Source organism: Diadema antillarum, unplaced genomic scaffold (assembly GCF_040938485.1).
Source record: "Diadema antillarum isolate AM-2024a unplaced genomic scaffold, OU_Dant_1.0 scf00000214, whole genome shotgun sequence".
NCBI classification, from domain to species: Eukaryota; Metazoa; Echinodermata; class Echinoidea; order Diadematoida; family Diadematidae; genus Diadema; species Diadema antillarum.
Window position 1 is genome coordinate 187,144 of NW_027271103.1, and position 12,401 is coordinate 199,544.

Below are 12,401 nucleotides of genomic sequence, written 5' to 3' on the forward strand. Positions count from 1 at the left end.
ACCACATTACATACAATGATTCTAGCATTTTCCCCTGGATTAAATACATGATGCATCTAGTTCTGCATGCATTGGGTTAATAAAGTCCTGTTGAGCAGATGGTTAGAGCTTTGAGCCCAATTTCCTGAATTTGCATACGAGCTAACGAGGGATGAAATTCTGAGAAATAAAAGCAACAGCTGCGCCAGGATTTCTACACGAATAAAAGGTTTGATGAACTGACAGCACTAAATGATTCAAACCATGGTTTTCCTGGTATTGCTGATATTCTGTTCATTGTTCATGCAAGCTTGATATTTTTCGGAAAAATTAAAAAATGGAATAGTTGATATTATATATTTAGCTGACCTTTCACTCAGTCCAGTTTTCAAGGAAATTACAATGCATAAGTAATCATTCTAGAAATACTAAAAACAAGCCATGAATGTCAACATTTCTTCCTAGAGTCAGATATGGACATTTTAATGTGACGCATAGTCAAATTCAGCAGACAGTACTGGCCAATGCTTACCTGCCTTTGCAACTAGATCTGAGGTGTGAATTTTGAGAGATACTTCATCAGCAAATTACTCCTTTTGAACAAACCAACCACCAGTGTGACACCATGTATTTATAGCAAGTGGATTCTAATAAATATCTTGTCATTTATTTTGTAAGTTTTTTCAACAACATGAGAGAAAAATTTGTTACAAGGCATAACAAGGGCAATCTCTATTGCTAAATACAATCAAACAGTGGTGCTACTAAAAGATTTACTACTAACAGAATAAAATCATCAATAGTCAGCCACAAGGCTCAAAACAGCAATTTCAAGTTGTCATTACAGATCAAATGTAACTTGCCTAATTATATTCCCCCCCCCCCAAAAAAAAAAAAAAAAAAAAAAAGAAAAAATACAGGATGTTAAATATAATGAAGTGTTTTTGAAGGACATTGCACAAAATTCCAGTACACCCAGGCTTATCTTCCTTGTGTGTATGTGTGGGTATGTGGGGGAGGGTTGATGTACAGCACTGAGATCTCCCAGTTGCTCTGGTTGGTTTGAATGCACATCTTTGAAGGACACACTAATGCTACCAGAGAACTTGGAGGAAGTGTGTCTCCCATGCAGTTACCATGGCAACACACTCGCTTCTTGGCTTGATGAGCTCATCCTTTCCAGGAAATCCTTAGAATCAAATCCACCATTAAGTTATGGCAAGGCTGGCGCTAACATCATCTCACCTTACAAGCAAGCCATCAACACTTCACTGACTGACCTAAACAGACAATCCTTTTTGATAAAGACATACTGAGACAGAAGTCCCACAGTACAACAAAGATCATCTAAGAAAAGTAGAATGCAAATGCACCACTAGATGCTTCTGTAAATGCTATTCAAAATGCCTGTAGTCTTCAAGTAAATGTATTCACAATTTAATACAAATACACATACACACACATACAAACACACATACACACAGACATATATCAGGTGTATATACTATTAACAACCATATACACATTTGAGAATGCCAGGGTATGTGGGAAATAACAGACAGACATCTGCTCCTTGCATTTCTGTCCAAGACTATTAAGATGATAATCCAGAGTGAGATGTACACTGTAGTTTGTTCACATGACTACTTTTGCCTTTCAAATCAGCGTTTCAATTTTTGTGCCTATTCTTTTTTTTTTCCCTCTTTCTTTCCCACTTCTTCCTTCCTCTTTCTCTATTTCTTATTCATCTCTTTATCCTTTTTTTTTAAATCAAAAAGAAGAAAACAATTCAAGTACACACTGAGTGTGATACATTATTGGTCCAGTCTGGAAATTGTTTCATTTAAAGACCATAGACTGGTCTTCCTAGAGAGCAAACAGTGCATGTATTGGCATAGGAGACTGTGTATTCTGCTATAGATTGCAATCTTATTGCTTACACTTCACAAATACACTATCCTAGTTCCTTGATCATCATTGCTGCTAAGATAATGACTCCATCTACACCTTGTTTCATGATAATATCACACGATGACCTTTTTCACGGACGGTCATGAAACAGAAGAGAAACTTGGCAGATCTTTCACACTAGTTTCTAAAAGCTATGAAGAGACATAAATGCTTGGGGCTATCAATTGCCCTCTTCCTGCACTTAAAGCAGCAAACAAAACAACCAACAACTTTCCCCGTGACTCCAATTACTGCAGCAAAATTGTCTTCTATCCTTGAAGCTTTGACTGAAAGCAATTTCTGAGAAATGCAATTTTGCTATCAAACAGAAAGACATGGACATCAATGCATGATTCCATTTTTATCTAATCATGCTAATGGCAGTCAAACTACCTTTCCAAGAAAGGAAAATATTTGGCTGGGCACATGTTTCTAAATGATAATAATAGAATGCATTTCCATACCAGGAAATTTCACGTGTTCCTTCATACATGATTGAAAGAGTCCACAGGGGATTGTAAACACATTAAACGTAATTACGGTTAAATGCCTTCATTAGTGGAAGCAGACCACTTCTTTTCCAGTCATTGTAAACTGGGCATGCTCTCTTTAAACATTATTTTCTTTTGTCTCTCCCATACGGGTTGCAAATTAGTTAGAACTGTAATTTCCTAGTGCGTGGGTCTCAGATATTTGGCTTTTGTCTTTCAAATGATGTTGGAGACAAGAGATATAAATGGCATACATCTGTCTGTTTTGCTTTGTTTGTTCTACTTAGCAATGTCTGCGAATGCCTATTTGCATTTCTTCATATAAAAATCAACCATGCGCAAAATGGCAGTAAACCCCAAGAAGACGAAGATATAAAGCATTCATTATAGTTTCACAGCCAAACTTAAGAATTTGGTCTGTACATATTCTTTCAGCGTAACATACACTGTACAACGCTGTTAGTTGTATAATTTCACATCCAAATCTATTTCATTTCTTGTCACATTTGACCACTGAGTTCAACTAATGCTACCCAAAATCTAATTACTGTACTGGGCTGTGATATCATGGTCATATGCAAAGCTTATGAAATAACTTTCCCATATCTGAGTTACAATGTACAGTGTAGGAAAAGAATTCTGAATTCATTATTTTTTGTTCTTGTACCCACCACCAAGTTTGATGACATTTTGATTAAAGCTAAGATTAGAAAATTAGAAGGAAATCCTGGATGGATTGATGGACAACCTGAAGCACAATCAATGGGATTTCTTTTCTCAAAAAAACTTCAAAACTCATCCCACTCACCCCCCCCCCCCCAAAAAAAAAAGAACAAGCATTCAACTTGAATCACAGAGTACTGGCCCTCTCACAGTTTTCCACATGATTCTCCACACTATTCGGTACCTTGGGGTACCAAATAGTAGAAAGCTGCCATTTCATTTACCTGTTTTCCCAGTGCTTTTTCCTGGGTTATAAAAAAAAAAATGGATGAAAGTAACATTTAGTGCTTTATGGAAGAAAATGTTGTTGCAACAATAAGCTCAGCAGTACAGCAGCATCAGCATCAGCACTCTCATACACTACACCAGTGATCTCAATGTCACACACAGACAGCTGCACTGCACTATGCATCACCAGTCTACTGAAGACGTAAAATGAGTTATCATGGGACAAGTTTGTGGATTATAATGATCTCATTCTGGATTACAAAAATAACACAAAATATTAATGTCACATTACAGTAATTATAGTAAAAGGAAAATAACAGCATTGCTGAATTGGCACTGGGAACATTACTGCTGACTGCTATATACAAATTTGGCTGCCATGACGGCAGTGTGTAATTGTACATCTTACAAACACAAGATGGCACTACACAACGCTGCAACCTGGGGTATGACGACACCCCGAGGCATGGCACGGTGCATCATATGTTGGAAATCTGCCACAACAATCACTAACCAAACACATGCAGCCTATATGCTGTCTTTGTGCTCATCAAAGCGAGATCACAGTGAGTTAGTGTACTATCATTCCACTAAAATGCACTGAATTTAGAGCAACGACGCACATGACTTTCAGGTTACTTCAGGGTATGGCAGATCATTGCTTGGAAAAGAATTTACAGGACATACCAACAATGGGAAATAATAATAAAAAACAAGTTTCACATTTCCTGGCCTCTGTAAAATGAAAGTAATGCTTGAAGTAGTTACTGATAACTTCCTCCTTGCATGGCTGGCGATTGCTGGAAATATTGTTTTTTCTCGTTACAAACAAAGTACAAATTAGCGCTTCATACGGATGCAATGTTAATGAACATTTCCTGGAAGAGTATAGTTTGGCAAGTTGCCAAATCACGATATGTGAAAACACAAAGAGCATGATTTCTGTGAACAAAGCAATAATTGAAAAAGATAAATGCAAAACAACAAGCCCCCACATCTTCTCATATTTTCTGTACAGACAGTCTATTGGACTGGAAAAAAGCAACCCTACACCATGACGAATTGAATACTTGTAAAGACTTCCTTAAAACCAACGTCTGTGCATGTATGCGTAAGGAGGCATTCACTTTAGTGTGTGTGTGTGTGTACAAGCATTTAAGGGCTAAACCACACCCACTACGAATTGCAAACCTCTGATTTTGAAACATTCTAAACCACTCCCTACAGGTCATTTGTAAATACCATATGCACTGAAATTACGATGTTACTTCAACCATCCTTAGAGCTAAACTTACACTGAAAACCAAGGATTATTGAGTTGTGTGACATTATAACATTCAATTAACTCTCTATGTGCCACGTTCGAACATCCGACTCAGTCGACGGCGTGCCAACTTCGCATATTCTGCTCAACACACAAAGCCGCTTAAACCGATCCATAAATCGCTAATCCCGCGGTACGATGAAAGTGTTTCTCGCGCTTTTATTCCTGTCACATACGGCTTGCATTCTGTGTGGTGATTGACTATCAAGCGGTGTTCTGAACTAGATTTGCGTGTACATTCTAAGTTTCTGCCACGGTTTTATGTGCAAAAGTCATGCCTTTACAGTAATGTAGCAACTGGTCATTCAAAAGAAAAATTGAAATTAGATTTGTCATACAATTTATATCGAGGCAAAGTTAGGCATTCCTCTTTAACTTTGCTCACTATTATGTCAACCATAAAAGAAATTTGTAGAAGTTATACAAATTGGAAAAACCGAATTCTTTCTCAAAGCATGACTACCTTCGTGTCTCAGAATAACTGGCACACGGGGGTTTTCCACCATGGCACATAAAGAGTTAAATAATCATAGCAGTATTTACACATTCAAAGTCAAGAACCAATTCCTTTTTTAAAAAGTACTTAACAAATTTTGGGGCATCCAATGCATTGAAACTGGGCAACTTAACTTTTGCAAGCTTAATTTTTTCACACTGGAATAATGGTCAGTGAAATTCTATTTTCATAATTGTGCAGACTGAAGATATTTGTACTTACAATGTATGTTAACATGTCCAATCAAATTAATTCAAGTGCAGATCAAATTTGGCAACCACTTTTCACATCTCAAAATATTCACTGTTGTAACACAGCGGTATGTTTCATGCTCAACATTAAGATGGTGCCAACTGCTAAAAAAAAAGAATTCAATTCACACTAACCTGCAATAACATAAGCAAAGATGTCAGAGATAACGCAGAGCTTAGCAATGCTTATTGCCTTTGTAGTGGTAATTTGCTCCTTAAAAGAAATATCACTACATGTCATAGAAATCCCTGCCGCATCTATTCCTAAAAGCAGTAGGGGAAAAAAATCAATCTACTTGAAAACAGACATATAGCTGTTGTGGCAAAAACTCATCAAAAGATGAAGAAGAAAAAAACCACTTTTTGCAAACAAACATCCCTAAGGTCATTACATGTGTCACGTTCCGTAAGAGCCGCTAAAAAAGTATAGAACGTAATTTGCCCCAGAAGGTTTCTCGTTAAATGCTGTTACCATGGCAATGATGAATATGCCGTCATGCCAGGCATATCTGTACTCTTGAGGCGATTGCACAAACAAGACGTCACATGAATTCCTCGAAAATTGGGAAAGGCCATTCCTCTACTTGAGCTTTTACAAGAAACCGACTGACCAGCCAACCAATCTCTTGACCGCCAGAGCGACTGACTGACCACACGATAACTCCAATACTTCAAATACGGTTTGGCAGAGGCATTATTAATAACACAGCACACACACATGGCACCAATATCACATCACAAGGTTTTCCAATACCATCTGCCATACCCCTGACTGTTGTGTGCAAACACATGATATCATATCTTTCCACATTATGTTAGTTTGGCAAACAAATAAGATATGAAAAGCCTGCACAAATTCGTTTTTCCATTTTTTTTCTCTAAAATCCAACCGCAGACCTCATTAAGTAAACATTATGACCATGTGTTATTATACTCTTGTGACAAAGGCGGCAATATGGTGAGACGAGATAAGTCCTAAAATACACTGACATTGTATTAAATTATTTAGATTGTATCGACTTACTCTTTGTCAAAGATTTGTCTAGAAGTACAACTGTATGTAACCAAGTTTTGATTTTCATGCAACTGAATCAATCTGTGATGACATAATGATGTAGAGAACATTGCATTTTTGACATTCCAGGCTGGTGGAGAACACGCTAGAAGCTTTATTCACAAAACAGACTATGCTAGACTGGTATAGAACACTCTAGAGTATTTTGTATACGATTCAATCATCGTCTATATATCTTGTAATCACTGAAATCTTGTCTCTTCTGTTTTCAAAGCACCCATAAAAAGGGAAAGTACCCTACATAATGAATTGCGTTAATTTAGATCGTTAGTCATTTTGTGCAAATCCGTCTGGTCTGAAGTGTGTCGTAACAAACCGTTATCAACTCATCGCGCCATTGAGGAAATGATGTCTGGCCCACAGCTAATACATATGTAGCTTCGACATAGCGCTCCATGATGTACCAGTAGGTAAAAGAGAGAGAAAATCCCCTGTAACAGACAACATCTGTTCTATTAGGTAAAAAAAAAACTACAAATGTCCCTCCCAAAGGCTGTTACGAGTGTGATTCTTGGAATTTCAGGATGATAATGCACCCAGGGGACAGCTAAAATTAAGCTTTCCTTCCTACACATTGCCTCTGTGCATGAGTGAGAAATTAAATCTTGCCACCCTTTGAAAACAAGACAAATCACCAAAACGAAAAAGAAAAAGGAAAATTGTTGTTACCTAATACTAGCAGGCATACAAACAGATGTTTCCAGAGACCACACTGTTGAAGTGTTCCCCTAGAAGCAAAAATGTATTTTTCTTTTCTTTTTGACAGAAACAGAGACTGGAAAAACTGCTCATATTGAAGAACAAGAGATATATTATCTCGAAACTAATGAGAATAATGAGATGGCACAAGCATGGTTTATTGGTTTCAGAAGAAACTGAAAGTCACGAAAGAGGAGTAAAATCCCTTCGACATAATCCCTTCTGTGATTTTTCGGTGGTATTGTGTGTGTGTGTGTGTGTGTGTGTGTGTGTGTATCTAGTACATTTGCATGATGATTTCCAACTACACTTCTTCAAATGTCATGATTTTTTTTTTTTTCACTAGCAGTGTGAATGTCCCTGATGTGAGATGATTCACTTGGGTGGTTAATTGATGGATTACAGCAAGTGCATTTACACAAGGAGTGTGAACAAAGAGATATCAGCACATATTGCGTTCACTGATAATAAATATCAAACAAAACTGTCATATGCATGATCGATACTCTTTAGCAAGTTAATGCCTTTCAGAATGTATCCCGAGTAGTGGCAAGTAGATTCAATAAAGGTAGAAGACAGACTACAAGCTCTCTCTATGTAGAATGACATCAAAGTGGAAAAAAGCATGATGAACATCTTTACACCAAAAGGAACAGTTCCCGAATAATTCTCATGTTACAGTGACTGGGCATATGGACTAATGTTATCACATTTCCTGGCTGGCACCATTTCATTTCTGCACTTCTGGCTCTTGCAAATATGACTAAAATGCACTTTGATTTAGGCAGTGTTTTTCTTTCTTCCTTTTTTTTTTTTTTTTTGGTAAAATGGTCTTCTATTTTAAAAGGAGATTTTACAGTCATCAGGGCTTTTTCACCTACAGAACAGCTCCTTCTTTCATTTCTTATGCCTCAGATTTCAGTCATTAATAACAAGCAACAATCAACATTTCCCTGTATTATTATTTATCTCACATTCCACAAGATTCTAGGCTTCAAGAGAGGTGAAATGCTATTGCCTGTACCAAAAGAAGAGCTCCACAATAGTTATTGCTTTGATAAGGAACTAGGGATAAATCAGTTTTCAAAAAGGTAACAGGTAGGACATTTTACGTATGATTTCTCAGGTTTTGATCACACGCTTTATTAAAACCAAAAGAACAAAACTGTCTCTTGTCATCACAAGGCATCAGAGTCCAAACTCTGTAACCCTCACGATGCTGGTACCCAGTACTGACACAATGCATGTTACTCCCGCAGTTACCAAAAACAGTAGTACAATATTCTGCGGAATGTATCACTTCCAGCAGAAATTATGAGGGGAAGAAAATGCAAACAATATGGGTAACTTCTGCAGCTCGACAACACAATTACACACTCTGCTAATTTCGTCCACTTTTCCAGCTGAAATTATGGGAAATTTGGGAATGATTTGCGGCACGTTTGAATTGAGGAAGGCTCGTCTCTCTGAGGCATGACTAACAGGAGACGATGACCTTTCCCTACCAGGGGTGCCCTGGATTCTCAGAAACGGATGATTATCTCAGGCCTTGCAAACTTTTGTTTCACTTCCCTGCAGACGAGAGCGGACTGTCACAACGAGAAATGGATGATGTTAACCACTCTTCACAACTCCTCTCTTGTTTCGCACATATTACCACCCTGACCTTTTGCGCAAAACCACGTAAACATGAATAGTGATGATGATGAATTGCGAAATGTCCCATCGTTGGGCTGCGCCGTTTTCACTTGAGAAGAGTCATAGAAACCTAGAATTAAAACAACCGATAGAAATCAACCACGACTTTCCATTGTACTTTGTTTGGGCAAGAGCCATTTACAATGTAACATTATCAAAATGCTTTAGTTTAATGGTGAAATCTTATTTTCTTATGCCACAATGACATGATACTAGATTGCACAATATAAATACATTTAACATAAACGATGTTGCTATACATAACACAAAACAAGTTGGCACTGCTGATAAACCTGCGTGAATATAGAGGCTGGTGTGATATGAAAATTGAGTTCACTATGTCTATGCACTGAAGAATGATTGTAAGGTCTTCAGCTTTTTCTTTCTGCAATTAGAAAATGAAATGTGTGTAGTGGTGGTAATGGGCATGAGTGAGGGGAGGTACATTGTAAGTTCATTAAACAAATGAGAGAGGGATAGAGTGTGATGGCAACAAACAGCAGAAAAGTGTATTATCACCTCAAGCCCAGACATCATGACCTAAATATCTTTGAGTCACTTTTAAATTTGCTCTATTGGTAGAATAATGGCCAGCGATGAATACAGTCCTACAGAGTATCCCATTTAACAGTAAGAGTAATTGCACTGAAGCTCTTTAAAGAGCAACTTTATCTTAGAAGTACGGCAAAACAAACAGTAGATATCATCTTTATTGTGGTTTCATGCTATTTAATGCAACATTTTACGTTCATCAAAAAAACATATTTTCTAGAAAACATATGGACTGGTTAGACAACAAGAGAAGGAAAAACAAAATTAACTATATGCAGCTAATGTTTTGAGTTGTGTCTATGACCAAAAAAAAAGTGTAGCTGTAAAATCATTCCATAAGAGAACATATTCCATCAGAGGGGCATACAATTTGACTGCAAAAGCTCATCAAAGCTCATCCACTGTCACACGGGCCCAAACTAGCTTGAAATGATGAACAGTCCTCCCATTGGGAGATTGAAAAGGTTAAAATAATAATGATAACAATAATCCACAACATCGATCCCACACGCCCCCTTTTCAATAAAAAAAGAAGAAGAATATCAATACAAAATACAAAGAAAGCTGATATGGAGCTGACCTTTTCAAAATGACAGTCACGCACATTCTGAGAAATTGCGATCAGGGATGTGGCAGCAGTTATGACGGTGTGTGGGGGGGGGGAGGAGGAGGAGGAAAAGTTAAGTTTTAGTAGCTGTCTCTTCTAAATTTATATCATGAACACTGGGGGTGGGGAGGGGAGTGCAATTGGGAGAGGGGAGTGCACTGAAAGAATACTGAAGCAAACAAGTGAACAAAAACTCATGCATTAATGCACATATCTGCAAAGTACAATATGCGCAATCATAAAAACATATTGCTTTACGTTCAAAGCCAGTTAGATTTATACAGGCAGTACAGAGAGAGAGAGAGAGAGAGAGAGAGAGAGAGAGAGAAAGTCAAGGAAAGAATGGTATATTTATTCACATGGACATTGGTTCTCTAGCCATTACATATATACCTTGTAATGCTACAAAATTCAAAAAAACTTTGGTTGATGTGCACTGTCCTGTACACAACAAAGTCTTCAGTTTAATTTATCTATAAGTATAAGATTTTAAACATATTATACTTCCCTTTTTATCTGCACCTTCCATATAGCCCTGCCAGCTAAATAATCACAGAATTCTTCTTTTGCAAACATTTATCTTCATGAGGCCACAAGTCCCAACGTGTTAGTCTTTACAGGCAACAAAAACAAAACAAAACAAAAAACACCCAAACAAACAAACAAAAACAAACAGAATCAAAATACACAATTATTTTGTTCTACTGCACTCCATATCCATTCATTGCAATTCATTGCAGCAACTTGTACAACCACAGCAACTCACTCCACATAAGTGGCGACGAGACAATGCTGTTGTATGCCTCAAAAAGACAGGACTAGAATTCAAACCCTGGCCACTGCACTTTGTAGCGTTCTCAAACTACATGTAAGCACATATCCTTCCTTGCCCTTTCACTCACATAGAGACAATGTACTGGCGAATTCACGATCTCTAAAGCTGGTTAACATAAGCAGCAAGGGAAGCTGAATGGAAACATCAGAAATCTATCCTGACCGGACAGACAGAATGGTGAAGCATTTGTTCGAACAAGTCTACTAGAATTTTGACAAACCAAACTATTGCTTATAGCCAAAATGGCTGAAGCTACATTCCTACCTGCAAATTAAGTCTATGAGAAATTTGATGAACCAAACGATCACTTCAAGCTGAAATGGTAGAAGCTAAACTCCTGCCTGCAAATTAGGTCTATGAGAAATTTGATGAACCAAATGATCACTTCAAGCTGAAATGGTGAAAGCTACATTCCTGCCTGTAAATTTTTCCCTGCCATCCAGGCAGTATTCAATCTTTTTTTTTTTGACTGTGGTACAAGTTAGTTGCAATATTTCCAAGAAGAATGTTCTCATCTGCTTGTACAATATTCATCTGTAGCAGAAGATCAAATATTATCCCTACAGCATCTTTACATACCAGTAGATTTCATTATACAGATACTTGACACTTTAAGCAACAAGAGGCGTGCTTTATCATTCGCAGCCACTTTCCGACTTGACGCCGACAACCCTGGGGTTTTCTGGAAAACCCCCGAGGGTCGAGGGAAAAAACAAAAACAAAAGTGGTTTCACATCAGATATGACAACCGGAGAATTATTATCTCTAGAAAGCTAAAGGGTTTCGTACAGTGGTTATTATTTGCTTTCTTCCCACATCTGGGATGCCTTTAGCCCACACATGCACGATAATGTTCACATGAATATTCATGAAACTGACACGACCTACTTTTTCTGAGCATGTGCCATCGGTTCACCGCGGAGCAAATACGAGACGTGGCGCTCACGTCACCGACAGCCACCCACCGCGGGCGAGGATTGACACACCGTGAATATTCATGAAGAGTGCAGCAGTTCTAAACACTGCCTCGGACAAACAACTTCATTTCCAACTCCCCCCCAAAAAAAACTTGACCATTGACCAGGACACTGATGGGCCACTACAGCAGACCTACTGTACAAAGGGTTGTTTGTGCTCCTGTCTTGTGGGAGAGTCACACACTCTTGCTCATCTGACAACAGAACACCCACTCTAAGACCATGCTCATGGAAAACCTTTACCAGTCTGATACCAACAGCATGATTTTGCTTCCAAGACACAAAGAGAAGCTCTTGCATATGAAAATAATGACATCATGATCATGATTACAAATCGTTTATGATGATGATGATGATAATAATAATGATTACAATATCAATAATAATCATAATGATAATAATAATAATAATAATTATAATAATATTAACCATCAATGTTATTATTATCATAATCATTATCATTATCTGTATCATTATCATTAGTATTATCATCATTATTATTATCATCATTATTAT

General features: G+C 37.6%; 1 protein-coding gene across 1 annotated transcript in view; it reads right to left on the reverse strand.

Moving 5' to 3' along the window:
- The window catches only part of LOC139724445 (protein CLEC16A-like), a 254,765-nt gene that overhangs the window by 131,329 nt on the left and 111,035 nt on the right, over window positions 1–12,401 (reverse strand). The gene's annotated exons all lie outside the window — the stretch shown is intronic.